This window comes from Ambystoma mexicanum, chromosome 1q (assembly GCF_040938575.1).
Source record: "Ambystoma mexicanum isolate Mex_15411 chromosome 1q, UKY_AmexF1_1, whole genome shotgun sequence".
NCBI lineage: Eukaryota > Metazoa > Chordata > Amphibia > Caudata > Ambystomatidae > Ambystoma > Ambystoma mexicanum.
The window spans coordinates 655,846,406-655,874,178 of record NC_090922.1 but is presented as its reverse complement, the minus strand read 5'-3'; the positions used below and the strand labels follow the sequence as shown (position 1 = coordinate 655,874,178).

Genomic DNA, 27,773 nt, shown 5'->3' with positions numbered 1-27,773 from the left:
ACCCACCTTTCTGCAAATCTTTTAGAACTCTAATTTTATTCTTAAGGGGATACGTGGACGATGTAATCATATGCCCATGTCTCTGAGTTACAGATGAAAAGTTAAAGTAGTCTATTCATTCAGAAGTGTATGCATGAAACAAAATGGCACCGTGGACACCAATCCCCTTGCCCCCTCCGTCTTTCACCTCTTCCATCTTCATTGTTGAAAAGTTTATGTTTGTATTTGTATTTTATTTATATAGCGCGCCAAGCCCTTAGGCATGTGGGCGCATTTCTTACAGTTACATAGAATGGGTAATTTACAATTGCATACGATAAGTACTTACAAGTGACATGGAGTAGGTATTTATAAGGTGAGAACACACTTAAGAGGTATACAGTGAATTTCACAAGAAATTGCAGGTTCATTTGCAAGTACGGCAAAGTGTACAGCAAAATACTATAAGATTTACAAGCTAGGCAAGTGTACAGAATTATATCGCAAGGTAGTTAAGGCGGTAGGTGTTAATATCTTTAATACAAGTTCTTTTAGGATTGAGCCAGTGTGAGCCAGGTTTTTACATTATTTCCGAATATGAAGGAAGGTTCGGCTCTGATGGTTGCAGGTAGGGTGTTCCACATTTTGGCTGCTAAGACCGGGAAACTTCTGTTAAAGGTCCATGTGAGTGCCTTTGATGCTGTGGCATACGACCAGAATCCCTCTGTTAAAAGACTCTAAAATAAAACAATGCAGTGTCATCCATCTAGAAATGGACTCCTTGGCACCAACACATTTTTGTCCAAAGGCGCCTACAGTTACCTAGACTTCCTCCGCGTTTAGTCCTAAATACATGCAGCTGTTAAGCTCCTCTTAGCTAGATTGTAAAGCATGCCATGTCCTACCTAAAGCATTAAGAAGCCTAACCAACACAACCAGGGTCGGACCGGGACATAAAATTGGCTTGTGCACCAATGAAAAAGTGCCCCAGTCGCATATGGTATTTTGTTCTTTTTGTGCGAGACTGTTTGAGTAGTCCTCAAGGTGGTATTTTTTGGTAAAACATGTTCCAAAATGTGCATTTTAAAGAATATTTGTTCAATAACAATGGTCTAAACTACTAGCTGAACAGTCAAACTGGCCCATTTGGGCAAAAAACTGGCCCACACTAGCTTACTCCATTGCCCTATCAGCCAGTCCTAGTCGGAACACGACCAGAGTGTGAACCGACAAATTCAAGCGGGAAAATAACACACTTGTAGAGACGAACTTGAGAATAATTCTTACAGGGGGGGCTCTGTGGTAATGGAAACAGAGCAAGAAGGTGCATCCGAAAGCATTGTGTATTACACCAATCACCATACCATTCTAAACAACCATAATTAAGGTAATTTGAAACCAATGGCCTGAAAGTGCATGTGGCTAACTGAAATGGGGTGTTAAGTGATACCGGAAACTGGAATTCTTAGTGGAGTAAATAGAGGTGTCTTTTAAATCTTGCCTACCTAAACCTATGTGGTCCAAGTAGGAGCTGTCAGCATCCATTGAGCGACATGCCTATGAGCTACTTGTCCACGCTGATAAAGTATAGAAATTACACCTGTCTGCTGGTCCTTGAGCTGACCTCCTGGAAGTGATACTCATTCCACTGGTCATGTTAGTGCCACGTTCCAAGACTCCGGAAGCCTTAATAGTCATTCACAGGCCCTGCCACGTGAAATTTCCCCAAGACTAACACCACTTACGCTAAAGATCAAAACCCGCATAGACAGCCTTATGCACCAGCTGCGTGCCTAGCGGATTGTTATTGTGGGTTTGGGGAGTAAACTGGCAGAACTTTATTTCTTGGGAGGACTCTAGGCAGGTCAAGCGTTGGCTATGAGCGTCAAGGCTACCAGTTCCCATTGCCTGTCCATACTGGTCTTGATGTTTGTTTATTTTACCATTTGTATAGTGCACCTAACCCGTAGGCATTTAGGCGCTTTTTCTTAAGAAGGATGGTTACATTGATTGCGTGCATAGGAGTTAGGTTGAATAGCATCACAGATGAATTAGTTTGCCTGGGTTACATAAATTGTTACATAAGTTACGTCATACAGAGGTTACTAGCATAGGTCACAGCAGCTTGGATAGAAACCTTAATGTATTACAAGGGCAACTCATATGGTTAGCACAAATAATTCTGTAACAGCTAAGGTACTAGGAAAAGGGCCTGATTCACAGAAGCCTTTTATAATGGCAAAACCCCATTGGAAAATGCTCTGTGAATCAGGGCCAAAGTAACCAAAACCTGCTCGGGCCCATTCTCCCATTTGGCGGTCTGACGGGAGTTGATTGGTGTCCCCCTTACTTCTGGAGAAGGGCATCTTTGGCCCACTCCCTTTGGGTGGGAGCAGTACCCCAGGATTCCCACACACCAGAGGTCTCCGTGCTTCTATTGGGGGCCCCTAAAATACCACCCTGAATAAGACCGGCAAAAAGCTGGTCGAATGCTTTGCTTTATTCCCTAACTCACTGCTGGCTCTGAAACACAACTTAGGCATTGGACCTGTGCTGAGAATGGGGTAGTGTTTCATGGGTGTGCTCCTATGCAAAATCTGCCCCGTCTCTTATATCTACTGGTGGTGGCTAATGGGGGCTACTTCTGGAGGGCAGTCAATGTTTACGTGAAGGAATTGGTAGCAGCCCTGTCCACTGTACCACAGGGCACCAGGGAACACCATTTACCTAATGAGTGCCTTGGTGTATGCTGGTATGCCCTTTGCCAACCTACCTTTCCTGTCTTCTATTGAGATGCACTTTTCTGATTCATAACTGAATGAAATGCCACTTGAACCACAGCAATCAGCTGCACTAGGCTCCAGCTGAAGTAGAGTATTGAGAACCGGCAGTGGTCCTTATCTGTTATAATGAAGGACCATATACGCTGTTTCTCTTTTATGGGGAAATCCCATGAGGTCTGATGGGAGATTCACAAGGCATGAACTTGCCTTTACCATAAGGCTGAGGAATCCATATTTGTAGGTGAACACCCGGCTCCTATCACCAGTTATGCCCACAATCCCCTGAGTGAAAGTCCTAGAAGATACTGATGGCCCATTTTTTAATTCTATTGTTTTTGCAAAGCTGGAGAGCAGCAATGTCACCGCTGCAATACTCCCTTAAGCAGGAACCCTCCAGAACCAACAGCCCCTGCTTCCTTTGTTCCATATTTTTTTTTTTTTTTTTAGGAATCATGCTATTCTCGGTTAAAAGGCATCTATCTTATCCATGGTTTTAAGTGCTTACTTTTCTTTTGGCTGCTAGGGAAGATTAAAGAAATGTATTATTTTAAGCAGCCTGCCTGCTATCCCGACACACTTCTGGACCACTGCATGAGGTCTGGGTTTATCTGGCATAGATCTTAAAAGAAGGTTTTAAAAAAGTACAGAAAAATCAGAAGGAAGGGCGATTTCATCCTTCAGAAGACAAGGAATACGGAAGTTCATGAGAGCAAGTAGGTTCTCTGTGATGGGGGATCCCCCAGAACCAGCCCCGCTTCAGGGCATCATGGAATGAACGCTTGCTATGATCCGCCTCAAGCCCCAAGTCGGGATGGATTGGTCGGCTTTGAGAGAGGGTTCTTCCATTCAGCCAGGAAAGAGAACACCTATTTCATGCCGAGAACCACCTCGACGTCAGAAGGAAACTGCCTTGAAAGACCCCAAGTTTTCGATGTTAGCCATGCCAACGCTGAGGGTGCTGGAGCTGAAGGATATAAGTCATTGAATGCATGATTTGTTGATGATAAGGATCTATGCGATTCTATCGAGTTTTTTCACCGAAGACGATTTCGTCAAATATTTTTCTTTTAGGACATTTTGCCGAAAATGTTTGCAGGATAGAGACCCCGCAACCCCCACCCACACCCCTCCACTTTCATTATTACTCAAACCCACCCCCACAGACATTTGCAGTGAAATTCAGTGAAATAAATTGGACGAATTCGTCAGCCGCAAAATCTAACCTGATAGAATCTACCTATGCAGATGATAAGACAGTCACATGTGTACAGGCGCGTTATAAATGCCATATCATATCATATCATATCATATCATATCATATCATTCATAGGTAGTGAAGGCTGAAACACCCACATCTCTACTGGGTGAACATACCCCTGGCTTCACAGTTTTCCCCTTTATCTAGACAATTGTTTTTCAACGATTCTTGTGCCCCTTGAAGCTGCTGACACCAAAGCAGCATGAATGTGAAAAGGGTTTTTCTAGATCAAGGAAAGGCCCTGTTCTACCTCAGATGCCCTTGAGTCCCCTTGGGTGGTTAGGTGGTTAGGGTTGGGGATGGGTGGTAGGGGACGCGTGAACTCTGCAGGGTTTGGAACTGTCATGCCATAGTATACAGGATTTGATGGTTCTGATAACTAATTTGCTGGTCTTTCAGAAACCTGATCTGAGCAGCGCCAACCCTTACCGATAAGGGATGTATATGAATTGTTCGAACTACAATTGTTCGAATTACAATTGACCTTTGCACAATTGACTGAATTGTGAAGGTCAATTGTTACATATATGCGGGGGGAAACCCCCCGCAACCCTCCATTATATATATAAATATATATATATACATATACACGTGATCAAGCGGTCTGTGCACCGTGAAACGCGTCGTTTCTGGATTCTTTCCTTGCCATGCTGACATTTAATAAAGCATTGTTAGTGTGGTAAAACTTTGGATTGTGTTTTGCCTCTGTGCAGAGAGTCACCAACGACTTTCTCTGCTGTTCTTGGGAGTGCACTCCACTGGTTAAGCTTTTCCCGGTTCCATCTTGGTTCTGGGAATTTGGTTTTTCCCCCTTTTTTCGAATATACATATATATATATATATATATTACCAAACCAATATATATATATATATTTATATATATATATATTTATATATATATATATATATATATATATATATATATATATATATATATATATATATGTGCGGTCAATTGTGCAAAGGTCAATTCGTACCCTCGACTTTCGGTCAATTCGGTAATTCGAACAATTGTGTTCGAACAATTTGGGTAATACCCCGATAAGGAAACAGCACATTAACGTCAGACCAATGACAACTGCTCTCTACGCAAGACACCTTTGACATTGCCATTAGAATTTATGTGGGCAAACCTAAGGCCGAGCTTTTCCGCCTATCCAAGCAGCAATGCTATCTGATCTGGCCTAAATAGCACAACATCCCACCCCAAAGGAAGCAGTGAGAGCCGTGCAGAGGGTTAACAGAAAGCGACTTCACCACCAGTAGAAGTACATGTTTCCACGGGACGTGGCAGAGGTTATGGTCACTGTGTGTGCAGATGTGCTATTTGAACTCTCCACGAGCACCAATATTACAACAACTGCTTGTGATGGTGAACTGGTGGGCCCTCTGTAGAGGGACTGTGGGTTATTTCTGCAGGTAACTCTTTATTAGGGCACCCTACACCTACATGCCCATTGCTCTCCCTGCTACATTTAAGAACACCAGGTATATTATATTGAAAAGGGGTGGTCATGGACTACCGCCACCTGCTGTGCAAACCGCGTGGTGTGAGAAGAGAAGATGCTGGGGAAGAGCCAATCTACATACCCGCCTGAACTGGCTCTTCTATCAGTGTCTGTACCACTGCTCTGTGTACCATGCTGATATGGGAGTGACACGGGTTGGTGCTATGAAGAACACACTGCCCATTTCATCACGAGGCCAACTTTAGTGGCCCAAGCTAGCATCTTCCAAACATGAGGTGGAGGATTAAATACTGTGAGCCCATTTGGAGGGCCATTAGGCTGGCACACATATCCACAGCAGTTATTTAGCCTCTCGGTAGAGAGTTGGGGCCGTAGAACAGGTACTGAATCTTCGTTTAGATCTGGATTAATATGTTGCAGGGTATGGTCCTCCGCTATATCTGGCTTTTATGGATCTCTGCTCCGCTTTTCATAATTATTAAGCAGGAGAAGCTTTGGGAATTCTCCCAGAGTAAAGGTCTGCCAAAACCCCATCCTTGCCATCTTGGCGTCTTTACATGAAATTCTGACTGCTAGGGTCCGCATGGCTCAGAGTGGCGAGTACTCACCGGCCTTTGAATCCACACGAGGTAGCATGCCGGGTTGTGTTCTGGCACCTCTGCTATTTGATGTATAAATTAATTCCTTATTTAGTGAGATGAGCAGGTGGATTTGTTGCTGCTTTGACTTAGGCGGATGATGTTGTGTTACTTGCGGGAACACCCAAAGCTTTGCAATTGTTGGTTACCGGGTTTGTAGATGTTATGGCAGCTAGGGATCTACGCTTTAACACTGTAAACTTAAACGTGAGGTGTGTAGGCTGTCAAAGGGCTAACCTGCCTAGAATCCTTGCAGCTACTTGGGAGCTGGAATGGGTGAAAGAATTCTCTTATGTGGGGGTTATTATAAAGAAAAACATGGACTCGGGTCTCAGGTGGCTATTTGTGCCACAAAGTTTGCTCAAGTGAATGGGGCAATTATCGGATTCAGCAAGAAGCTGGGAGGGTATTCTCTGGAGATGGTTTGTCCCATACAGAAGGCTAATGCTGTACCAACTGCTAGCTATGGGGTGCAAATGTGGGGTCACTCCTGTGCAACCCTAACCGAGAGAAAAGAGAATCACTTTCTTCGTTCTCTGTTCGGTTTATTGACTAGGGCCCTCACATATCTGCTGCATTTGGAAGCGGGTTGGGGCTATATCTGTGACACCCTGAACCTAAAACCGCTGTTGTTGTGGGCAAGACGGTGGCGTACCAGGGGCAACGAGTATCATCTTACTCACTGGCTTATAAAGGGTTTATTGTCATCTGATGTGGGCGGTCTTAGTTCATGGCTTCAATGTATAAAGCAAGCTTTGTTCTCGTTAGGTTTTATTAATTCGTTAATTAAGCCCCTCGAGGAAGGGGCAATTGCTATCTTGAAACTTAAAGTTGCCTTCTTATAGGTAAAATATTTAACTAGGCGTAACGGGGAGCTGGGAAAGCATATTGTACAGTTTGTTCTGGAACATACCACAGCTGAGGGAGGAGTACTATACAAGCTGGTTTTCCAATCCACGTAAGAGAGGCATTATACTTAATCGTAGAGTAAATCGTTTACCACTAGCTTCGGGAATTGGCATATTGGTCTAGTTGTAGGGCACAGTCCCTTTTTGCCCATGTGACGGCCCTACGGTGGAAGATGTAACTCATTTTTTTCCTGTCCCATTTTAAAGATACTTATAAGTATGTTCCTCCTACCTATTTTTAGATTGTATAAGGTTTGTACCTTGGGTGAGGCCAAGATGTTGTTTTCCCTCCCAGTAAGAACGTGGCAGATGTGGTTTTATGGTTTTATTGAACATGCTAGGATGTGTAAACAATCTGTATTTTAGCAGAGCTTTTTAAAATGTGTAATTTTTGTGTGTACTTTTATGAAATGAACATTTTCGAAATAAAGTTGTGATGATGATGTGTAGTATGAAGACATCAAGATAATTGAAATCCTTCCATCAGAATATCCAGTGGGTGACTTTAAGTGGCTCCACTGGAAGTGACCCTTCAAGGGAATAAGGCAGGTACAGCATCAGTAACCACCAAAGAATTGCCTTTAGTGTGCTTAACAGGGTCCCATTAGTACACATTAGGAGGCTCCCCATGGGAGTGCTGCAGTGGGTAACTAGCTGACTGGGACCTATGAGCTTCAAAGGTCACAATGAAGATGGTCAGGATCAGGAAGACTGTGCTGAGGGTTTCTGCACAATCCACTCCAAAAAACACCCATGAACCCCGTGTGAAATCTACTCTCTGCTGCAACATGGAAAGTGTTAGGTTTTGCGCCTAGACCACAGCACTCCAAGGGCCTGATTTGCAGATTATTTTCCAATGGGATTGCACCATTATAAAAGGCTTCTATGAATCAGGCCCTACAGGGCTTTAAGTGGGGTAAGCAATCGATGGGGAGGGGGCTAATTTGGGGCCGTGGCTTGCGGGATAAGCCTGGCCTAAAGAATTACACAAACCATAGTATGGTACACAAACAAATATATAAATGCATGTAAACATTTATATATTTCTATGTATACCTTACCATGCTTTGTGTACTATGCAAGCCATCTTTTATAAATATAGAAAGATGTTACATATTTCTATGTCTATAAAAGATGGCTTGAAAAGTACACAAACTATATTAAAGTACGCAAAAAAATATATAAATGCTTACATTTATATATTTGTTTGCGTGCCTTAGTATGGTTTGTGTACTTCAAGATGGATTGAACAGAACACAAACCATAGTAAGGTGCGCACACAACTATATAACACTTATATATGTGTGTGCGTACCTTATGGTTTGCAGACTTTTCAAGTCATATTTCTATGTTTATAAAAGATTGCTTGAAAAGTACACAATTCAATCCATCTTTTATGAAGCTTTGACGACGGGCAAAGTCTGAGGTGTCTTTGTCCATCGGCAAAGCTTTATAAAAGATGGCTTAAATTGTGTACTTTTCAAGCCATCTTTTATAAAGATAGAAATTAGCACAGAGTCCACAGGTTTGCTGTGGTTCACAGACGCCTCAGTGACCCGGGGAGAGGGTGGGGAAACAAAAAGACAGTAACTTCCTCTTGTGATCCCTCGTGCGAGGGGTCACAAGAAGAAGTTACAGTGACTGACAGAAGGGCCATCTTGCCTGACTTGAAAATGGCAGGTGCATCTCCCGCCTCGGCTGCGGCCGTGGCGTGATAATGTGTCCCGCCAATATTGTGGTGGGACCGGGGGGCCTCGATAGGGCCCCGGCTGAATCCCACTTTTTGGAGACTGCCAGGGCACGGCCCCTGCTGGCCCCGGCCCACTAAAAGCACTGAGGCCCTACGTGTGTGGGCATTCATGGGGGCATATTACATTGCACGGAAAATGGGAAATAAAGCACATTCTGATCCATGTGGCCATATTACACTACACGAAAATAGAAAATAAATAAAACATGGGACCGGCTTTGGTATTTAATGAAAATAAATAAGGTTGTCTCTGGGAATAAAGAACACGAGCACATCGCACTTACATGATCAGCTGCACAAAGGAATCCTTGAAGGATCTGCCCTGCAGTCACACTTACACCTTCCCACTTGCCACTTGCTTGAGGTGGGATGTGCCTGTCTTGGCACTACAAGTCTTGCCTAAGTAGATAAAAAGAGGGACAAAGAAAAACAAATGGCCGTGGACTATTATGAACAATAAAAAGCTCACAAACATATCTCTGCTCTCCAGCTCTGCAGAAAAACGGACATTAATACGCCTGGGTGGATTTTGTTAACCATTTCTTTTATGAATTAACATATATGACTAACCCTTCAATGATTATTTTACATATATTTGTTTAGGCCCATGAATTCCCTTTGCTCGATTGATCTGCCAAAATTAAAGAGGTAGCGAAAGTGAGGCTACACACCATTTGACCAGTGACGGCAGTACAGGAAGTGGCATCATACAACCTTTGGTCTAGAAGCCACTTCAAGTACATCTTATCAACAACCTGTATTTCGAATTTAAGGTTGAATATGGGTTATAAACAGTGACGGATAGCAGAAATAAGCAACCCGCTTCCAAGTCTAAGAAACTTTGAAGACCTAGTGGGAGTTTCAGAATGGACACAGCACCCTGACCTACGGGTGACGGCTGACAGCGGTCACCATGCATGGCCATGGTGGTACCTTCTCTTCACTCATAGATGACCATTAAGGGCACATCCACTGGAAATAACTTCACTGGGGCTGGGCATGTCTCTTGGCGGCTCCTCTTCACAGGAGTTGGAGGGCTCAGCAGCAGTCCGCACGCAAGATATGCATTCCCTACCGCCCATCCCATTGGCTTTTGATGTGTTATACACATGTAATATATGTAATACATATAATAACTATTGTGAAGAGTATGTTTCTTTAGAATTTTACAGTGAAACATGTGTTTATGAATTACAGAGTATACTATGAAATGGGTTTATGGTTTATTATTCTGTAATTATTTATCTGCATATTTTGTCAATTGATTTAATACATGTGTCCATCAATGTTTGACTGCTGAATGTGGTGTTGACAGGGACTCCAGTACTTTCCATTACATCTTAGTGCCATTTGGGTGATTTGCTGTCCTGCGGTTTCCTCTGCTTGTGCGTAAGGGTGTGGTGTGCGGTCCGGCAGCTCAGTAGCTGGTACAGTCGGCTGCTCCCTAGGGTTACCCACGAGGATTCAATAGAGCAACTTCCAGGACTCTAGGAACCACCTTCCTATGTTATATTATGTTGATAAGCTTTGGTACCGAGCCCATCGCCCCAGTGGTGGTATTACGGTGCCGAGGCTTGTCTGTATGGTGGTGTATAGGTCCCCTGCCAGGAGTAACTAGATCATAGTTTGCGGGGGGGGGAGTGGGAAAAGATGTGAGAGGATAAATGAAGAGGGGGTAGGGTAGAAATGAACAAACACATGGAAAGGTACAGAGGGTTTAAGCCGGCGTGGGCCTGATTGTCGAAGCAGGGGCACATGCACAATCCTTGGTAATGGATGAAATAGAGTGCTGGTCCACAAAGAGTGAATCCACCCATCCTGTATACTGAGCATTTTCCATGAAGGCATTATCTAGTTCAGCGTTGTGTCATACTAGAATTAGTCAATGCATGGTTTTGTGATGGACTCAAGATGTGCTCAAGCATGCTCTTGAAGTGTTGTGGTTTCTCCTCCAGATAAAGTTTCCAATGTCCCTCTGATCCCATAGCACCAAGCTGAGTAGCAAAAGCAGCAGAAGCAAGAGTTGGCCACGTAGAGGTGACATTGGGGAATACAAAAGGGAAATAGGGAAAGTGAAAAAGGGAAAAGACAAATCCTCTGAAAGCCATACCTGATCCTATTGGACACTTTGCGAAAGAGGCAATAAAATGATCCTCGTTAGATGCTATGGGACAATGACAGTAGTAACTGCGCGTGGGATGATGCCAGATCATGTTAATGTGCCCTGCCCTGTATTAGGGAAGTAGACCCCTGAAATCCCAACCCTTTCTCTGTTTGAAGACCTAAAGGATCCTAATATGTGATATATCTAGAGCTGGTCCCCAAGATCATTTCACCAGAGGAACCTGAAACCTCAAGAAAAACGAGTGGAAATCAATGCAATGTGGGATGTTACCTTATAATCTTCATACTGCACCAAATCACCACTGCAGTGGTCTCAAATCATGGCGGCTTGTTTGGAAGCGGTGGTATTGTGTCCACATCTGCAGTACCTAGATTGTCGGTTGTGGAGGGAATGGGTGGAGCCATGCTGGAAAGAGGAGACGGATAAAACAAAAAGGGGTTCAAATCAGATGATACAGGATAAAGGAAGAAGGATAGTGCTTGTGGTAACTTGGGTGCAAGTCGATCCAGCCAAAGTAGACATTAGATCGGGATTGCTGAAAGTAGGAAGGTCAGCAATCCTGGGGTGTCTGAAGAAGAAGGGAATATTAACATGAGAGGCGCTTCGAGAGAGCTAAATAGGCATATCCAAAAAGTAGTGTGTGGCTGTGCGATGTCCTCAATATGTACGCAAAGGGACCCTTGAAGTGTGGTCGCTTTTGGGCCCGGGATGTCTGTTTGACCTGTCGCACTAGACAGATTTCAGAATAGTAATTCTGGGACGGCCAAGCATAGTGGCTAAGTCAAGTATAGACTTTGGGGAAAGGGAATGGGGACAGAGACAAACAGGGACTGATGTGCTAGATGTCTTTCCATCTTAATACAGTGGCAGTCTGCCACCCTTATCTGTGAAATGTTCCAGTGATGCGCGTAGGTCTTTGATTCAGGGATAGTCAGGCTTTGAGACCTTCCCAAAAGCCAGGGTGTCCTCGTTAGTTTGAAGACATTGAAATAATTCCTTAGGGAACAGGAGAGTATATGACCTTCTTCTTATCCCACGTCTACAAACAGCCATGGAATGCCAGGTTCAATAGAGAGGAAAAAAAGAAATAATAATAATGTTTCTTAGTTTGGTGGATCTCAAACCTGAACAGTGCTTGCCCGGGTTAGATCTACAGATCTTCAGGACCTGGTTAGTGCTTCTGGGTCATGAAAAGAACTTCTGGGTCATAGACACTACTTTTCAGTGACATTTAAACAAAATGATTTTGAATCGAATAGTAAATAGATGTGGCCATTTTACAACCATGTACGTTTTTATTACGTTTTGGAGAAAAGGTCTATGTGTGTTTCTCCTATAGTAAAACCACAAATTGCAGAGGTTGCAAAGTAGCAACATAGTGCTATTTATTATGGTGTGGAGAAAAGGTCTATGTGTGTTTCTCCTATAGTAAAACCACAAATTGCAGAGGTTGCAAAGTAGCAACATAGTGCTATTTATTATGGTGTGGAGAAAAGGTCTATGTGTGTTTCTCCTATAGTAAAACCACAAATTGCAGAGGTTGGTTGCAAAGTAGCAACATAGTGCTAGCATCTGCTATCCCAGAATATAAAAAAATGCCCCCAATCTCCTCCGCTAGAAACCATTCTCTACTTTGAGACTGATTGTCTTGCTTTCCAAGCAGATCACCTTGGCTCACCATTCTGTGTCTTGGAAAACAAATATTAGCACACGGGCGGGGGAGCCAACCAATCAGGTTGCTCTGATCGTGGGCTGAATCCCACTCATCACTCCTGCATTTTGAGTAGCCTGAAGGCTGCTTGCCCGCCCTGCCATCCTCCCCCTACCTTCTCCTCCCCTCCAGTCCCTGTTTCCTCGCCTGCACACACCCCCTACCCCACTCACCTTATTTATTTGGTGGCGGCAAAAGCACTGCTCCATCCTCTGTCCTGGGCCACCATGGAAATGGAAGAGGGGCACCGCATGAAGCCCAGCCTTCCGTCTCCACAGAGGCCATCTTAAGTCAGTAATTTGTTTGAATGAACGTGACGCCGCAAGGCGTCTCGTTCATTCAAACAAAACACATTGTTCTCAGCAACCTGGGTTTTGGGATTGAAAACCTGAGATGCTAAAAGCAATGACACTCGATTCGGTGGTCCGTTACCACCCAATGCAGTGTGTTATTGCTCTATAAAGCACTTGGGGTGGGCAAAAGCAACACATGCATTCTCCTCACTGATACTTGAGGATGCAACAGATTTTAAACTCTAGCAGAATATTTTCTTAGGCTGGTCCCTACTTGCTGGACTGTGGCCGTAGGCACCCTTCATCATAAACGGAATTTAAGGAGAAACTATGTAAAGTTCCTTTTTCAGTTGGATTTTTTGAGAAACTAAGTAAAGTTCCTTTTTCAGTTGCATTTTTTGACAGGGTCACCGTATCTTCCAGCTCTCCAGATGTTTTGTACTATTACTCCCATGATCCCTCACCACTGACTACACTGTTAAGGCTGATGGCCGTTGTACTCTAAAAAACCTGGCGATTACTACATTTTACTATTTTATTTATGTTGATAGTTTTATATGACAACCGTGCAGCAATGTATAAAGGCGATCCAGTGGGCATGCTCTCTTACCCTAGATGTTTAGATATTTCAATTACTCTCCCACCTACACAACCCCTTAAATCCCCTTTTTAAAGTTTAATTTCATGATAACTTTAGGTTTTTGCCTTAGATTTAATTGTCATGCGTTGTTAGACTCTGCTGGTATTTAAGTTTTTCAATGATTACCCTCGTCTTTAACATATCACTCCTCCCTTGAAAAGGGCTCCGACACCCTTCAGGGCTGGGCCCATGCTTTTGTAAAAGAAAATATTCAAGATTGTGATAATTTGCTTTTCTTATCATAACACATTTTTGTCATTATACTGCATGGCAAGTAATGGGAGGTATTATCGGGCAACTCATTTTATTGGCCTCAGAAGGGTAAAAGTCCAAGCAGGCTGTGCTAGGCTAACATGGTACGGTAGCTCTTTGAGTTAAGTGCTTACCTCAGATATGTATGTGCAGCCTGCAGTCACAGGTCCTTATACCGCCCGTGGCATCTCAAAACCTTCATCCTTCAGTGGTCAATAAATTGAGTGTGATTATAATTAAGGCTTGCAGTTTTAGGGCATTCATTGTTTCACTATTTCTCTCTGTATGCATCAATGTTGGTCATTTGATCTGTATTTATCCGCATTTATTATTTGGTATGTAAAAATAAGTTGTAACTAGTACTTTTCCACATTCATTTACTTAAAATATATATTACCACTTAGATTCCTGAAACGGGAGTTTTATAGAGCTGGTATCTTGCACAGCTATTCTAGGTCTGCACATCTGCAGAAAGTTAAACAACTTAAAGGGAAATGATTTCCTCTCTGTTATGTTCCTTTGGGCACCCTTGACATGTACTGCATGATCCACAACTTGAAGACTGACTTGAAGAGACCGCAGTTCTGTTTTCCCCCCCATTAAAAAAAGAAAAAAAAAATACTGGAAGGAAACTCGTGACTGCCATCTGTAAAAATTCAGCAAAAACCAAACTTATGGTGACTTGATGATCACATCTATGGTTGAAGCACTTACAAGTGGGCAACATCAGGCATTTAGGAGCTCCCTGTGGAGCAATCTCAACCTTTCATCCACCAAGATTCATAACCAGGAACATCCTTTCACCAAAATACCAGGGGTAGCAGAAGTGAAATCACGTGATCCTTGACCTCTGATGACATCACAGGAAGTGATGTCATTTTGACCCCGCCCCGAAGTTACATCACGGGGAGCGTGAACACAACCTTTTACCCGTTCACAAAACAGGAAGTGGCATCACATAGCATTGTTCCTGAGTACACTATGAAAAATATGGTTACAATATCACTTTAACGTGATAAACATTTCAGACAAGAATGGATCATACATAGTCCGAAAAAAAGTACACCGAAGAGAAACTTTAGAACTTCACATTGAGTCTGTCTTTCTTATGTTTTCTATTTGGCACAAAAAAAGTTGTATTTCCTGGTCGGTTTAGCTAGGCGTCTGTAGCCTCGGATTGGTCCCTCGCATGTGACATCTCTTTGCCTCGAGTCATAAAGCTGCAGTGGTGTTATATCGGGAAATACGTACAAGTTTGCATTTATTTCGTGAATCACGAAAGTTGTAATAAAAAACACATGCTGGAGATGTAACATATGAAATCACCTAGTAATTCGCCACGTCATACCGACATCTGGACACACGACCAAGGGAGTGAACCCATTATAAAGCATGTTTCCCCCCCGTGACCCTCGTAGCTGTGCGCGGACATGGACCGCATTGTAAAAAGAAACACATCCGGGGTCAAGTAGGTCACCGCGCCATTTCCCATGGGGAGCGGGACAGGGTGGTCTGTCAGGAAAGAAGGGCAGAGGTCTTCTCTCTTTTTTTTAAATATACAAATATGCTTGCATAATTGAAGCAGCCTGCACACCATGCTGGAGGAAAAGCAGACTCTGACAGAAGTGTGGGGGGGGGGGGATTGGGGGATTGGGGAAACGAAGACGGAGAGGGGCTTTCATTTTTTCTTTTTAGAGAGCTAAGACAACAAGTTGCTTAAGCTCCGCCGAGATAGTAATTCACTTCCTGTTAAATACCCTCTGTGTTTTCCCCCCTCTTCCATGTTCCATGGAGCCTTTGAGACCTCGAAATCTTATGCATAGCCAATAGGATGCTTCTATTGATTTTTTTAAAAGCAGGCTCGCGCTGTATTAATGTGTAGAGCAGACTAACGTGTAATGGCGTCACAATTTATTTTGCTCACGATAGCACGGAGTTTCTGAAAGTCATCAGCCAAGTTGCAGGACAAAACAAATTCGCCCTGGCCCCTCTGCCCTAACCCCCTCACCCCCGCAACCAGGCCTCGCTTCCTGCAAGCAGACCTGACACATCTGTTTTGCTTTGTCCAGATGTTTAGGGTATACGTGACAGCCTTGGAGTCTGGCATAGCGCAACACAAAGAGCCCTTCTTGAAACCCACATCCCACCGCCCCCCCCCCTCCGCCCAGCAGAAGATACTTGCGGTGTGACCTGTTCCCCCCCCCACCCCACTGCCAGAGGAGGGGTTCTCCCCAAAGACTCTCTGTGCCTCTCACTCCCAGCTGAGGTGGACTTGCGGCCTCAGAGCTGATGGCTGCAGCTGTGTATGCATGTTTTCCCCTTGCACGCGAGGGGATAGATTGCCAGTAACGATGCTTTCCCCCTTTGAACTATTGTTATCCTTCTTCAGATAACGTTTAAGGTGATTTGAATTTTCTAAATAGCATTTAATTCAAGTTATTTATAATTAAATAGACAATCAATATATAATGAATATTTTAAACTATTTCAAATTTCCCTTAACCTGCAGTTTCTCTATTGTATATGTGCATTTTATAATTTCCTTTATTAGGTTCGCTGAAGGATTCCGTTTGTTTTTTGCATAGAATATTTCATCATCAATAAACAAGTAACACAGAGTGTTACACAAAACGCTTACAATGTAATAGGACTTCATAAACGGCCATCTAGAAAGCACGCATTGTGGTTAATGGTCTTCTGTTCTTATTAGTGGTGATTTGGGCTGGAGTGTGTGTCCGGGGAAGGGACTTCTTAAAGTTTGATTAGGTAAATTGGCCTTACATGCTTTTCAATTTTTCTCTTGATATAACAGTGGTCAGTTTCCATGGAAGAGTTGATTTGCAACTATTTCTTCCTTTTTGCAGTGACACGCGCCAGTTTTCATCTTTAGCCAGTGTGTTTGGTGAACCAAATATTTCTTCAATTTGTATTCAGTGACTAGGTGACTGTGAGACAGAAGTCTTTTTTTAGAAAAGTTGTGCTGGTTTATTGAAATGGTTCTAACATTTCTAGTTTCTTTTCTTGAACAGATCGCACCACAAACTGATTTAGCACTAGGAGCAGGTGTATCAACACCCCAAAACCAAATGGAAAGAGTGCCTTTTTTGAAGTTATTGTGAAAGGCCCAGGGAGAGCACTCTTATCGCGTGTGCAGAGACATGGCTTGCAACAGAAGAGATCCAGGAGATCCCCGACGATGGCCACCAAAAAACAACGACTCAAGGGGAGATGAAGTCATCAAGTCAAAGTCTTAGTGGAAACTAGAGTGGTAGTTTGTTATTTTTCCCTGACTAATGATTGGTACCATGCTTATTTCTTTAAGAAATGGCAATGCTGGAAGTTGTGTAGGATCAACATGTCAAGAGTTAAAAGAAAAGGGGCAAACTGTATGGGACTTAAAGTTCTCTTTAACAAAATGGCTCCCTGTCTTGAAGGTCACCACTGAAGTCTTTCTGTTTCTTTGCTTCAGGAGCGGAAGAGCATGACACAATAGCCCCATCATTTCTCTGACAGAGACTAGAGGTTATTGGAAGTGTTCATGATATGTTTTTTTTCTATGGCTCAGCTGTTGCAGAAGTGTATCCTGATCATCTTTTTTGATGACCCCCTATTGATGTAGGAGCTTGTTGAGGTGGCTGTTTTACTGCGGCTCAGGGGCATGCCATAATGACCTTATTTCTGTGGCTTTGGGATTGCTGGCGAGGGCCAGTACAGACTTATTTTTTTATGGTAAAATGGTCCAGGGATTGTTGGGCCATGCCGCAATAAAACATTATTCTCATAAATGAGGGATACTAGCAGCATACCCTATTAGTTCTTGTATTTCTTTAGTTTAGGGCATATAGAAGGGGGCTGCAATAGCATTCATTGTATGGCTTCATGGGTGGAATTACACGCTCTCTGCAATAGTCTCATTCTATTGCTCTGCCACCATAGGATCATCATTGCATGATAGTCCTATTGATATGGCGGTGGGGTTTTAGCATGGTATCAGTGAAATCCTATTTCTATGCCAACACGGTTTGAGGAGCATGCAATTCTATTTCTGTGACTTAGGCATTCTAGGAGGGTATCACGATAATCGTATTTCTATGAATGAGGGCGCGTGGTACATCGTAATGCTAAACTATGGAGGCAACGAAACCAAACAAGAATCTTTACCCAGAAAACCAGAAACCATAGTGATCAGAGTGATCAGAGTTCGATTAGGTTGTGCCAAACTAAATGTTCAGTTATTCAAGTTGGACACGCGTGAGTGATTCAGGGGAGCGTGATTATTTCAGACAAGGAGAAATGGTTCAGCACTAAGGAAACTGGGCCTAGAGGTTGGCTAGGTTAGAGATATCCTGAAGGGGGACTGGAATGAGAAGCAGAATTGAAAGGATCGGGTAGTATTATACTACGTGGCTGCGACAGGCAAGTGGGGGAAGCTGTAACAGACAGGCGTAGGTCATGACAGCGGGTGGAGGTCGCCCAGGAAAACCTTGAAAAGAAGAAACCAGCAGCAAATGGTACCAACCTGGCAGTGCAAAAGAGTGGACTGGCAACCGAAAACCACCTGTACACAAGTGTATGCAGATCTTGTCTTGACTACAATGCACAGGGTGTGGACCCTGATAACATATTTCAGTGTTTTTTTGGGGGGATCAGGTTGGTCACAACCTTTAGGGCCATTGTCAGCATGCATTGAGGCATCCTATGAGGGGGACTGTGCCTCTATGCTATACAAGGCTGTCTTCCTGACAGGGCTGCACTGCACTACGGCAACCTTAGAGATCAGGGGACTCTTTCTGCTTTCCCTGATGTAAGGTGCCTAGCTTTAAAATGGGAGCTGGCGCTTCTCTCTTATCCTGAATGAAAGCATTAAGTGAAAGCTTAAAAATATCGGCGCAGTCACCTATCAGCTGGAGTAATTCACTGGTAAGTTTCAAATCATTAGGCTGACATTGGAAAATGCCCTTACTAAAATACAACCCACAAAGGCACCCCCTATTTACAAAAAAAACAGCTTGAATTTTGCAGAGTTTCTATTTTGTCCTTATAAATTCACAATACGTTTACAAAATAAAGGTTTCTGGTGAACATTGCAAATCTTGTGGAGGCTAAAACAATGGGATTAGATATGATAACTTCTAAGGGAGGGTAGTTGCACCAAGGACAACCCTTTGTGCCCACTTTCATGAGCTGGGGAAGTTTGCAGTGGGTGTGAGAAAGGCTGATGTAGCGCAATCCACGAATGTGGGAGCAGGGGGGAGGCTGACAACTCCATGCCAGTCATATATAGTGAGGAGATGAACGGTGCCTGCAGGCTTGTGAGTGACATCAGGAAATGTGGCCATCTTGGTGTAACCTGCCGCTGACAGGTTTCAGTCAGAGTGGCGCTGAATCAGCCTTTCGTCTTACGGAGCTTCATCAGAGGATTACCTTAGAGTTGGCAAATAAGATCACCAAATATTTGAAGTAACACACCCAGGATTATGTTGAAAGCATCATTGTAATCACCAGCAATTGGCTTGTTCAAATATCTTACTTCATCCCCCAAATAAGTTCTCTGCTGTGCCTTTTCTTTTCACGTTTTCAGGTTCCTTTAGTACAACAGCCACTTTAGGATTCGGTACAGGAAACACATTCCTCAACTCTGAGCACTCCAAACTGTATCACTCCTCTTCATTGTTGAAGAATGTGTTTCCTGTAGCCTAATCCCGATATATACACTGTTACAACAGAACTGCGCCAGGAATCTGAAAATGAAACAAGGTTGGAGAGACCCACTGAAAAATGTTGCCACACTTAAGCCAACTGGAGAATTAAGAAATGTGTCCAAGTCCGTTGTTGTTCTCTAGGGTCAAATTGATCATTACTTCTGTAATTTTCAATATTATTATTTTTTTGCATATGTGCCTCTTTAAACCCAAAACAACTATTCATTCTGTGATGTGCACTGTATAAATGCATACTATTACTTTATTGTCCAGGGGCCAAATTACAAAAACTTTGCACAGGTACAAGTGTGAGTTTACACGGTATTAGCACTAGGACAAATTGAACCCTATTTCTAAAAACACTGGGGCATATTAGAAAAACATTGCACCATGACAGCTGAAGTTTGGCATGTTATTACTACCAGTGCAATTTTCACTGCATTTTAGCACCAGGGCAAAGCTTGTCCTAGTGCTGATATGGAATGGTATTAGCACTAGGGCAAACCTTTCCCTGAAGCAATAATGCATTAGTCTACTAGGACCAGTAGTGCTGTTCTCTTCAAGCGATATTGCAGAGGGTCTGACCGCTCAGCTGTGGCTTTTCTTGGATAATGTTCTTAAATACCTGCTGTGGTGGAGACACCATAGTGTGATTGAAAAGTCAAATGTTAAGCTGTAGAAGTAGTCTGGAGGTGGCAGGCTTAGATTAACTATATATATATATATGTTGTGGCTCAGAACTGGATGGCTACTAGGTGGCGTTGTGGAAAGTGTGACTTGGCTCAAATGGACTTTCCTATTTATAGGAATAAATGCCAAGTAACACAACATGTATATGTGAACAAGCGGCACTTTGGGAATGCCATATGTTGATAGCTTTTAAATAATTTTTGTGATGTTATATTAAAGAAATTAAAGGAAATTTGTCTAAACCCTGCGACCCTGATCATTTATGAAAATCACGTCAAAGAGTGCAACTCGACAGCTGGCTTGGACACTAGAAGTGAGAATATAGATATCTTCTTTTCACTGATCCCGTATCAGTTAAATGAGCAGCACTGTCCGTGGTAAAAAAAAAATGATCATCAGAATCCACCTTAGTTTATAAGCATTCATCCTTTATTTTGACGTTTGTTAAAAAAATCACAGCGATAGCAAAAAAGAAATAAACATCATCAAAAAATGTATGATGCTCCCATAGTGTGGCATTGAAAACCTGGCGTTGATGCGTTACACCACCAAGAAAGTTATGGTGGGTTTAAAAAGGTTTGCAAAAACCCTTTCACCTCAAATGTGAAAGCTCAACTGGACTTTCCTACTATATATGTACAGCGCCCCTCATGTCCTGGGGATCGCTGGACCATTATTTTGTCCTCGGTTCAAGGGCCTGATTCAAAGTCACTTTGCACTGCCAAAATACACTTTGCACTGCTCCATAAATCAGGGTGTTTGATGGCAGCACAAAGTTACTTTGTAGCACGCTAATAATTCTATGAATCAGGATTTAAGTGTCCACCTGGAGTGTGCCACCTAAAAAGTTAATGGTCACCAAGTAGGTGGTTATGAGATAGGGTGACCTGCACTTGGCTGACAAAGCGATAAGGCCTTGGCTCAAAGAAGAGTATTCGTGAGGTGCCTAGGCGCAGAATAGGCAGTGAGGAAAAGGATGACCTGTAAACACTGGACCCATAACTATTGAGCCATCATCTGGATTATTGAATTGCTTCAGGAGAACAGCACTGGGAATGGTATTGCCACATCTCCAAAAGCATACGGCCAGATTGGCGGGGAGGAGGGCTCTGCGTTGGACTACCAGAATAGGGAATAGTGAAAAACCAAAAGGACTATGAGGAAAGCATCTGGCATTTAAATATGTATACAACTGAGTAAGGAAATGCATGGAAACAATAGAGAAATTCAAGTTCCTACATTAACTAAAAAACAGTAATAGCTGGGAAGTTGTCTTTTAGCTTTAGAACACTCCCAGGACTGCAAATAGATAATAGACAGAAAATGAGATTGCAGGATATGTAGAGGCGGGTAAATAAAAAATATACATTTTTCCAACAGAATGGGTAGTAAATACATAGAACAACCTCACAGCGGAAGTGGTGAAACACAAACAAAAGGGACATGTAAGTGCCCCAGCTCCAAACCAAATGAAACAGTAAAGAGTGCATAAGCACTGAGAGCGTGAAACAGTAAAGCATGCATACGCACTGAGAGCGTGAAACAGTAAAGCATGCATAAGCACTGAGAGCGTGAAACAGTAAAGCATGCATAAGCACTGAGAGCGTGAAACAGTAAAGCATGCATAAGCACTGAGAGCGTGAAACAGTAAAGCATGCATAAGCACTGAGAGCGTGAAACAGTAAAGCATGCATAAGCACTGAGAGCGTGCATTGTCTTTGATGTAAAAAATATTTAAAATGGAAGACTAGATGGGTCTACATTCAGCCAGGCCCGATGCCTGAAAGTACGACTTCTTCTTTCTGTATTATATTCTCTTATTTGTTTTGATTTTGGTTATTTTGTTGAGTGAGAATCCAGCTTCACGATGCAATGGAGTGAGGTATGCATCTGCCTTCTTTTGGGCAGCTGAACCACAAGCTTTAAACTAGCTCTGCAGGTCATGCATGCTTTTTGGAAAATCAAAATGGATTGTAATGTTTAAAAAGTATTTACATTCTGCAGGGTTATTTGTAAAAGTTTTTTTTAGAATGCATGTATTTTTATATCTCTATGAATTGGAGCTTGCGTTTACTTTTTGCTGGGCAACGTCCCATGGATATGGATTTGCATTTACATAATCTGGAACAAGTCCTGCACACATTGCTATTCCCTAAGTTATGCAGAATCTTCCCACTGTAAGAACATACCTATTATAAGCAGAAGTGACAACATGAAACATACATAGTCCATTTATCATCTTGAGCCATCGTACATCTGGTCTCAGTTATGATCTCCGTTTCACCAAATGCCATTGTTTCCTACTTTAGGAAGCAGTTTTGAGTAAAAGGATGGACACTTTAAATCTGGGCAGCCATCCTATGGATAAAAATCTCTCATTTGATCGAAGTTACCACTGTGTTTATACTGTGGCTGTATTGGGAGGGTACGAACACCCGTGTCTGCCAAGAACTCCATTGTCACTGGCTTGGAATTAGAAACTCTTAAGGCTTGAAAACTGTTTATATCTCCTGAGAAGTGCAATTGAAATGTGAGAAACAGTTTATAGTTTAATATATTTTAAGGTCTGTCATTTAGGTCAACTTGTTGATACGTGTACTTGGGGGGGGGGAGGGGGAGTACGATTACTGTAAGTCAACTTCAATACAGCAAGTATTTCTTTCAAATGCCTTTCATCTAGTGTGTTTATGGCTTGTTATAGACATTGTCTATATGGTGCCCTGAAGACTAAATGTGACTGGAATGCCTTTTTTTACAGTCCTGGGCATTCCTTTGACAAAGCCATGGTATCAGCTATTCATGTCCAACTTGTCCAATTTATCCCCTCACTGTACACACCATCATTATGCTCTCCCTGTACACCCCAGCATTATGCTTTCCGTGTACACCCCAGCATTATGCTCTCCATGTACACCCCAGCATTATGATCTCCCTGTACACCCCAGCATTATGCTCTCCCTGTACACCCCAGCATTAACCCCTCCCTGTACACCCCAGCAGCATGCTCTCCCTGTACACCCAACATTAACCTTTCTGTGTACACCCCAGCATTAGCCTCTCCCTGTACACCCCAGCATTATGCTCTCCTGGTACACCCCAGCATTATCCCCTCCCTGTACACCTCAGCATTATGCTTTCCGTGTACACCCCAGCATTATGCTCTCCATGTACACCCCAGCATTAGCATCTCCATGTAAACCCCAGCATTATCCCCTCCCAGTACACCCCAGCATTATCCCCTCCCTGTGCACCCCAGCATTATCCCCTCCCTGTACACCCCAGCATCACCCATCCCTGTACACCCCAGCATTATGCTCTCCCTGTACACCCCAGCATTATCCCTGCCCTGTGCACCCCAGCATAATCCCCTCCCTGTACGCCCAATCATTATGCTCTCCCTGGGCACCCATGCACTAGCCCCCCTCATCTCAGCATTATCCTGTCCCTGGGCACCCATGCACTAACCCCCCCCCCCCCTCACCCCAGCATTAGCGTCTCCCTGTGCACCCCAGCATTATCCCCTCCCTGTACACCCCAGCATCATCCATCCCTGTGCACCCCAGCATTATGCTCTCCCTGTACACCCCAGCATCATCCATCCCTGTGCACCCCAGCATTATGCTCTCCCTTTACACCCCAGCATTATCCCTGCCCTGTGCACCCCAACATAATCCCCTCCCTGTACGCCCCATCATTATCCTGTCCCTGGGCACCCATGCACTAGCCCCCCTCATCTCAGCATTATCCTGTCCCTAGGCACCCATGCACAAACCCCCCCCTCACCCCAGCATTAGCGTCTCCCTGTAAACCCCATCAGTAACCTCTCCCACCCCCGCATTATCCCCACCCTGTACAACTAACATTAACCTTTCCCTGTGCACCCCAGCATTATCCCCTCACTTTACACCCCATCATTATGCTCTCCCTCTACACCCCATCATTATGCTCTCCCTGTACACCCAACATGAACCTTTCCGGGTACACCCCAGGATTATGCTCTCCCAGTACACCTCAGCAGTAACCTTTTCCTGTACTCCCCAGCATTTACCTTTCCCTGTGCACCCCAGCATTATCCCCTCACTGTACACCCCAGCGTTAGGGTCTCCATGTACAGTACACCCCAGCATTATGCTCTCCCTGTACACCAAAGCATTAGAATCTCCCTGCACACCCCAGCATTAGTGTCTCCCTGTACACCCCAGCATTATCCCCTCCTTGTGCACCCAGCATTATCTCCCTGTGCACCCCAGCATTACCCCGTCCCTGTGCACCCCAGCATTATCCCCTCCCTGTGCACCCCAGCATTATCCCCTCCCTGTGCACCCCAGCATTAGCCACTCCCTGTACACCCCAGCATTAGAGGGAGGACCCAGGGCCCGACCCCCCGCTCAGATAGTAGGTAAGCATGAACCAACATGTGTTACTCCCTCTGTCCCCACAGGCCATCCCCACCTCCTCCGGTCCCTCTGTGATGTTCCCTTGTACCCCCTCCATTCTCGCACACACGTGTGGCCTGTTTTGCTTGATTCTTCTTTCCTGCTCCCCCCTCACCCCCTCAAGCCTACTTCTGCATGAGTCTGCCCTGATACATTCTGGTTTCACCATCACCGTCTTGTGGCCAATGCTGAATTTTACTTTTATGGACTTCATTGATTCACGGTGCGTCACACTTTCTCAACTCTCATGTTGGATTTCCTTTGCATCTTGTACTCATAGTGGCCCTGAATCATGCTGTTCTCGTCTTTATCTTGTATCCTGGCTTGCAACATTATGTGTTACTGCTGACTTCTGCAATTGTATTCACTCTCCCCTCTTGCTTCTCCACTCTTTGACTACTAACTCTTTGTTCTCTCCTCCTTTCTCTTCTCCCTTTTCCTATTTCCTCCCCTTACTTTCTTCTATGCACTTACTCTATCAGAATTGTCCCTGGACCTAGTATGATAGCAACCTCGTCTGTCTCCTCCACCCTTACTGGTTTTTTCCTCCCCACCGCCCCTCCAGCACTACCTGAAATGTCGTCAGGCCTAGTATGATAGTCGCTTGTTTTGTTCCTTCCCTACCTTTCTGCACCCCTCTCCCTCACCTCTTCTTTTTCTCTGGCTCTACCAGCCTGTCTGTTTCCATTTCCTTCCCACTCTCCCCCTCCCTTCCTTATCTATGTCTTAGCTCTTGCACTATCTGAAATGTCGTCAGGCCGAGTACGATAGTTAATTTCACATCCTTACTGTTCATGGCCTGTAGGAATGTCATTGTATTTTCCCTTGTTCCATCCCTTGCCTTGAAGCACTTTGAAACACATTGTGTATAGGCGCTATATAAATAAACTATCATATCATCTATCAATTTAAGTTGGCCAGGACTTTAAGTCCCAGAATACATCGGTTTGTCCATGAAATTCTATGGCTTGTAAAGCAGTGTGCTGGTGACATGGAATCACCTGGTCAAGCTACATGCAAACACCCGTATATGTGGGTTACACATATGTTTTTTTCTTGCACTGACATCATATGGCTCGGTCTATGAATTCTTTTAGCAGCTTATTTTTTGTTTTGAAATGTGTTTGTTCACACACTTGATGCGTCCACTCTCCTCTCAACAATCAATGATGAGAAAACTGATAGGCCTTATCACTTCCCGCTATGTATTAGAATTGAAGTGATGTCACAGAAGCGATTTGTTACACTAAATGTATAAAGCACAACTTCTTCCTTTTACACAGCCTCATGGCAGTGACAGCTATTTTGGTTGGATGCACGTTATCTGTAGATGCGGGTTCCCCTACCTTGACATCCCCAGAGTGAGGATTGGCTTTTCAGTGCTCCTCAACAACTGCATACATACTGATGTTGATGTGCTTTGTAGTTTTTAAGTTTCCCAATGGTAGTGCAGGTCTTTGGGAAAGGGGCACGTTCATGTTTTGATAGTTATGTGGTTGCTATACTTCACATGCAGAAATGCTTTCGCAGAGGTTGTATGAAATGGTACAGAGGAACTTTATGGTGAATGGCAACAAAAAGCAGTGTTTGAGCAAGTGGGTGGTGGGTGCCACATGATCAGGCAGTGGTGGTAGGGAGAATCTGCAAGTTATAGGAAGTCTTGAGTTGGGGCTGTTTCAAAGGTGCCCAGGGTGATGGCAGAACTATAGTAGAGGGGGTGGTGTCACATTGGTGTAGGTACCATGATGTATTTGGAAGTGTTGAGGTTTAGCATTGAAGGGGTCAAGCTGCAATGATGAAGCACATGGCCTCTGCGAGCTGAGGGTTTCAGACTGTGAAGGAAATTGTCCCAGGACCCTTTGTACTCTGTGTGCTTGATTGATGTCATAATGGGGCGGTGCTGGAGAATGTTGCCTTGGGACACTGTCCAGGGTCCAGGTGGCGAAACGGGGGTCTTTTTCAAGTGGCTGAAAACAGTAGTGTGGGTGGCCTAGGAAGACAGTGATGTGTTCATTTTTAGGCAGCAAACTGATAAGAAAGGAAAAATTAAATTCAAATTAGATTAAATACGATGAAAGTGTAAACACATAGCATACATCTTTGTATTGCCATAGACAAATAAGTAGCATTGAAATAGGGGCTTGTTTCTTGCTTGGTATTCTGCTGTGCTAATAGGTGATTAAGGCAGGCTCAAACGAAGATGTTATATTAGTAAGAAATTATTTGGCTGAACTTGCCACACAAAAAGCCACCAGAGGTTCACGGCCTATGCACGTATGCCCCCGTAACTAAACTGCTGGTATTCCTAAAACCTGTGCAACTGTACAGGTTGGCCCATCACATTCATGCTCCAGGAAGGCCTCAGGTTGGACAGTTCATAGGGCTCAACAAGTGGTAAGTCATCACATCAGAAAGTGAAGGGTAGAGTTGGTGATAAAAAACTACAATAGTCAACAAAGCAGGAAAGAACAAGCAGGGTTGCAACTGCAGGGACAAAGATATCAGTCTTTATATGCAAAGTGCATCCTCCCTGCTCTTTCACATGGGGTCAGGTTTGCTGCGTATGGAGCGAATCTGACACCCATTGCCGTCTCCCAGCTGGTGACATCTCAGGCGATCTTCTTGCTGGAGACTCTGCCCTGCATCTGCCTGGTGGAGTAAGAGGAAGAGAAGGACATATGGACTTGGGAGTCGGCAAGAGATGTGCAGGGTCCACAGGTCTGTCAGACATTAAGATTAAAATTAGAACATAATTTGTTTAAGTCCTGGAAACAGTTTTGCTCCATGGAGGCCTACACTTATAAGACACAGGCACACTTGTGAGTCCAGTGTGCCTTTGCTATCCTTGCCCATAAAACCCCCTTGAAGTGACTACACATTTAGCCTCCTGAGCATTGCACCAAGTATGCTGTTATCATGACTGTATAAACACAGTGTTATGCCAATGTTAACCACTGGTGTATGTGATAAAATAACTGAGCGTTGGGGTCTGTAAATTCGTTGGAAACCAGTGACTAAAAGTTTCCAAGATCTGTCCGCTTCTGTACTCTTGAGCAATCGAAATTCTTTTATTATCCACAGAGCAAATGTTTACCACAGTTTCCTAAAATTAATTGCACACATATTTTGGTTACTCATT

At 43.7% G+C, this 27,773-nt stretch overlaps 1 long non-coding RNA gene across 1 annotated transcript; it reads right to left on the bottom strand.

Annotated features, from left to right (window-relative positions):
• Nucleotides 1–212: 212 nt before the first annotated feature.
• Nucleotides 213–15,878, bottom strand: LOC138534676 (uncharacterized). Its single transcript, XR_011284878.1, has 2 exons — nucleotides 9,070–15,878; nucleotides 213–716 (listed from the first exon to the last, which is right to left on the bottom strand). It is a non-coding gene; the product is annotated as an uncharacterized lncRNA (long non-coding RNA).
• Between the last annotated feature and the right edge of the window lie 11,895 nt (nucleotides 15,879–27,773).